Here is a 6000-nt window from a genome sequence, read left to right on the forward strand (position 1 = left end):
CATTTTACTACACTTTGGCCCCTATAACTTAGCTTTAAACCAAAGAAAAGGTTGATTTAACAAAATAACTTAATGAAACACTACGTTGATGACGAAAGAGAAATTTGGGTCGTTATAATGGTAGTGAAACTGTAAATCCATTGTCATTATTATTGAGTTTAATGGAATCTTGAGTAAATGTAATTCTATTTTGAGTATAATAGTTGCATGAGCATCCATAACCCGTGATTGGTGGTTGTATAATTATAAATTTGAAGTTGGAATTTTTAATCAATAAATGTATCTTGAGTAGCTATACATTTAGTGATTGGTGTATCTATATGTTTATACAATATATGACTATATACTAGTTTTGTGAAAGGTATCTGGAGATTGATTTGTGATGAGTTATTCATATAATCAATGTTTTGATTATATATGTGTATTGTTGTTAGGGTTACTCACTAAGCTCTTTGTAGTTTACCCTTTTGTTATTGTGTGCCTTTCAAGCAAACTCATTTAAAGAAGAGAGCAATAGTGAAACATGACTTGGATCATTGTATTTTTATTTCTTTGATGCAGTCCTTTTGATAATTTCTTGTATTGGATTGTTAATACAAGTTTATGTCAAGATTATTATAAAATAAAAAGTGAAATTTTGTGGGTCTCCCTTGCATTAAAAAGTCGGATGTTACAGTAGATTCATCCATTTCTTTGTCATTTAAACTCCAAAACATGTAAGATCTCATCAAAATGAAATTACTAAATAAATTTATAGAGTAATTTTATTCTAGTAGATTTATATGTTTATATTATAAATCTAGTGGTGTAAATTTCGTTCCATGGTTAATATAAGACCATGAAGCTTTAATGGTGGTTTTGTAACTTGGCTTCATGAATTCATCCACAAACCTTATGAAATGAGAATTTGACGAATGGATAGCCCAATGATATGATTTTCATGTAAGTTTATTGATGCAAAGTCTAATTTATGGTGTTGAAACCTCTAAGTTAATCAATGGTAGGTTTAAGAACTTTAATGGAGTTTTTAAGATGAATTTTGATTGGATTACCAATTAATCCATTATATGTTGATTGTATTGTGTTATTGATGTTTAATCGTACTTTGGAAATAGGTATTATCATCCTAATTTCAAGCCATAAGTGAATACCTAATCTACTGTTATTTTCTAAATAAGATGATATTGGTATTTATATATAAATTATGTATAAAATTAATGATGTTAATTATATTGTAATTAGGTGTTTAAACAACAACTTTAAACTCTAATTCATCATCATATGTCATTATATATCATTTAGAAATATTTGAATTGAATTGATTGGATTTAGGCTAGTTTGGAGGTCCAAGGATATTTTATATGTATTGTACAGGTTAGACAACTATGTGACCGGCCTACTTCAACTCAATCATGAAAATTTTGATTTATTTCCCCCTTAATTGAAGTACTTACATTTGTGAGTTTGTGAATGTTTGGTTGCATTGAATTCTTTTCTTATAACATTATAAGAGTGTCATGAGATATTTAACTTTTATCTAAGTTACAATCTAATTAGCTTGATTAGAGGTCAATTAACGTTGATGACTTATACTCATTATGGTTCTCTAGGTGATCATTGGACTCCTTTTTCTCTATTGAAATAGATTCTAAGCTCTCATACTCTTGTAAAGTGGGTTCGTTACCTAAGAACACATGTCACATATTATATTGTGGTATTTCAGCTTTTGATCTGATTCCTCGTGCATGTAATGTATGTGAATTACTATATGTAGTACATGTTGACTTGATGAAATGATTTTCTCAAGGTGTTTTCTATTAGCGAAAATACTTGGTTTGGAAACTTGAGTGGCCACTTATACAAGGGTACTGTATTATTAATGTATTGGTGTTGGGAAACCGATATGGCCTCACTTGCATGTTCAATTTACTACCCCTCATGTGGCTCATGTATTATGGGGTATGTGTTTCTAGCATATGGAGCCTAGTGGTGTATAGTATTTGAAGGGCAAACTTTACATCAATTATTTTCCTATTAAACTTTGGTGAGACGATTAAGACTTTGAAATTGACTTGGAAGTTGGAAATAAAAGCATATTATATTGCATTTTCTTGACGTTGATGATTTACTCCTAATGATATTTGATGATGCTTTGGCAATGTTTCTATTTTTAAAATGGTTCTTCGCCAAATATAAATTCTACTAATATATTGTTTAAAATAGGTTTTTGGGGTTTACGTTTTGTTTGGGATGTACAAGTTCCTTATACTAAAAATGTATAACCCTTTTAGTACTCACGAAGCTTTGTAAGCCATAGATATTTATTTTTACATGTGCTTAGATTAAGTCTTTAGTGAAAGACCAAAGATGGATTTAACATTTGGATATTTAGAAGATGTTTTAGCTTAAAATTTAAGATGTATCTAATGATGTTTATTGTACCTTTATCTCTTGATTATTTTGTTACGTCCGTGTATGTCTTGACACTTTAAAGTTTTTAGATGTTAATGAGACCATATTTTACAAACTGTTTTCTTAAATGATTATCGTTTCATAGAATTTACCTTTAAATTTGTTGTAAATATTAATTTCAAATAGTTCATACGAGGAATGGTATCAATTTTTCCCAATATGTAAAATGGACTCCCACAACTTGTCCTTTTTTCTGTGAAGATAGTCGTGGAATGATTTTTCCCAATATGTTATCAATTTTATTAATGAAAATTTCATGGCAAAAGGAATAACAATTAAATGAAGTTTAATGGACGTCATTTAATGTTAGATATTTTAAATATGAATGAATGGATTGATGAAAAAGATAGTTGCTTTATCATGAAATTCGCGAAATAGATCCTGAAATTAAGTTACATGTTGATATCGAATGAAGTAGAGGAAGACCTTCATAGTCTGCGATCCGGAGGAAGGAAACGATACGCATGAAGCTTTTCGTAATTGAATTGGGTTAATCCAAAGTTTAGTAATATCATATATTATTTTAAATTTGAGATAAGTTTTTCAATATTAAATTGATTTTATCCTAATTAAAATATGAGTTTGGATATAGATATGAACTTTATAGTTAGGCACACACGTAGTTTTAAATTTTGTATGGATAAATAAATAACATTTCAAATTTATAAGAACATAAATGAAAAATTTCCAAAAAAAACTAGTGAATACCACTACGTTCAATAAAGTATGCTTTAGTATCATATGTTCGTAGTTCATACGATATACCCCATGTAACTGAAAGCACATAATCATTTTCTAATAAAATACTGAACATAATACAACTTTTCTAATTGTATAGAAGTGTTTGATTTCATAGAGACATAATTTGCCCCCATGGGAAAAAGGCACAAAAACACAAACACTTATGAAAGTATCACGTGGGGATGTTGGCAAACGAGGGCCAGTCGCATGATGAGGAGCGGGTACCTATCATTCCTTGTGTACTAAGCATATTTTCATCCAGAAAGTTAAGATTGAATGTCATCCAACTTTATAAAACCGTTTAAACAGGTATTTGGATTAAAATGATGATAAAATAACATCAGACTTTAGTTGCATTATATAAAAATATAATTGATTTCATATTTAGCGAGTGAAAACATAAAACAATAAACTTTAAATATATGATTAAGAACGATGTGTTCTTTCACATGTTATGGTGGTGGTTTGAACGACATGAAAACCTCAACTGAATTGATTTAGGTGTAGTGGGTCACGAAAATGGTGGGTAAATTTATATATATAACTTTATGTTAATTTAAATATAATGAATTATTCATGAAAACGATGTCTTTAGAAGGCAGGTACATCATTAGGGTGGACGAAGTCGGTGTGATGGCGGCGTAGACGACGGGTGGTACCACCGATGAAATGATTCTGGTGATTGCAAGGTATCGTTGCTTTAATTCCAGGTGGGTTGTTTACCCGATCGGTGAAATGACTCACTCACTCTCTCTCTCTCTCTTATATATATATATATATATATATATATATATATATATATATATATATATATATATATATATATATATATATATATATATATATATATTAGACTACATTTATTTGTATGTCTATTTGTATTCTTTGTGTAGGGTATATGTAATTATTTTATGTCTCTTTGTATTCTTTGTGGGGGTTATATGTAATTATCTTCACTATATAATGAGCATAATCCTATCTCTTTTGATATGAAGATTCATTTACACATGATATTAGAGCCAACAACTCCCTTCCCCTCCCTCATTAAACTTTTGATTCCTCCTATCCTCTTCTCTTCTTTTCGGTTTTCTTCTTCCCCTCTCACCGGAATTCCATCACCACCGTCGCCTCATCATGTTAACATCCAACCCTAATGATACCACCTTTTTCATGAACACCACCCTTCACCTCATCACAATCCGTCTCTCCTCCACTAAATAACTTCTATGGGTGAATCAAATGACCCTACTCCACTCTTATCAATAATTTATTGTGTAGCACCTGGTACCTGGTACGTATTCCTTGTAATTAATATTTCTTAAAAAATGCATTTTGTCTTGGACTCGGCGACTTGAAGGACCAACTCGCCGAGTAGAAGTGGGATGAGACGCGGGGTTTGAGCCTTGGACTCGGCGAGTCGGTTGCCGGACTCGGCGAGTAGGCCCTGTTTGGGCAAAACCCCTAACCTGGGTGTTTTCACCCTATTTAAATCCTCTAACTCGGCCTCCCTTGTCCCTAACACTTCCAGAAGAGCTGTAGAGCGAAACCCTAGCCCTTTTTGTCCTTGTGAAGGAAGTTTGAAGCTTAAGAGAAGAAGAAAGAGGTGGAAGAGTGCAAGGAGGGCAAGTAGATCCGACATCTACCCTGCAAGAGGCTTCCATTCAGGTACAAAAGTCCCTACCTTGATGATTATTCCATTAGATCCCCTTTTTGTCCCTAGTTGGTGGTTTTCAAGCCCTAAAACACCAAACTCCATGTGTTTGTGCTCTATGATCTGAAAGGACATCAGATCTAGACTTTATGGACATCTTAGAAGTGTAAAGTCTCGGTGGTTGAAGTGATTGAGGTCCCTATTGGGTGTATGACCGCATAAAGAGCATGGAGTTGCCTTCATGAGCTTTTAGGGCCATGCATGCACGTAAAGTTTGCAACTTTACCTGATAAGCATGCCCTAGGAACATAGATCTATGGTTTGGAAGTGTTGCATGTCTCATATTTGATCTGTATGGGAAGTGGGTCGAAGGGACTCGGCGAGTCCCAATGTGGAACTCGACGAGTTCTATGAAGATGGTCTTAGACTCGGCGAGTTGGATGAACAACTCGGCGAGTCCTATGAAGATTGCCTAGAACTCGACGAGTTGTTCTTCAAACTCGGTGAGTCATATGAACTGTTACTGAGTAAGAGGGGTTTAGGTGTTGAAGGTCCAACCCCTCGTATCTGCATGCGGAATTAGCAATTTAACATGTAGCAATAGTCCCAAAAACCTAAATCCTCATAAAGGATGCTCTAGTGAGGATTTGGAAGCGAGGGAGAGGGAGATTGATTTGGAGCATATCCGTAAGAGGAATGCAGAGGCGCGACATGTGGCTGGGGCTTCGGGGAAGAAGCCCAGGGGATCAGATGGTAGGCCGAAAGGCCAAGGAGGACCGATCCGCTGCGAGAAATGCGGCAGGTCGCACGAGGGAGCATGTAGATTGGGATCGTCGAGCTGCTACAAGTGCAGCAAGACGGGACACTTTAGCAGAGATTGTATTGCCCCTGCCTTGGTTGTTCAAACATCTGAGTTGCTGTGTTTCCACTGAAACTAGAGGGGACACAAGAGGACCAATTGCCCCTAGTTGACAGCAACATTAGCACCGATAAAGGCGCCAACTCCAACGATCCTGAGGATCACAGATGGCCGGCAGGGCAAGTCGGAGGCTCCAGTGGTGAGGAGCCGGGCCTTTCAGCTGACTACAGAGGAGACATGTGCCATACTCGATGTGGTGACGGGTATGATTTCTTAT

Source organism: Lactuca saligna, chromosome 1 (assembly GCF_052625555.1).
Source record: "Lactuca saligna cultivar CGN05327 chromosome 1, ASM5262555v1, whole genome shotgun sequence".
In the NCBI taxonomy this organism is placed as follows: domain Eukaryota; kingdom Viridiplantae; phylum Streptophyta; class Magnoliopsida; order Asterales; family Asteraceae; genus Lactuca; species Lactuca saligna.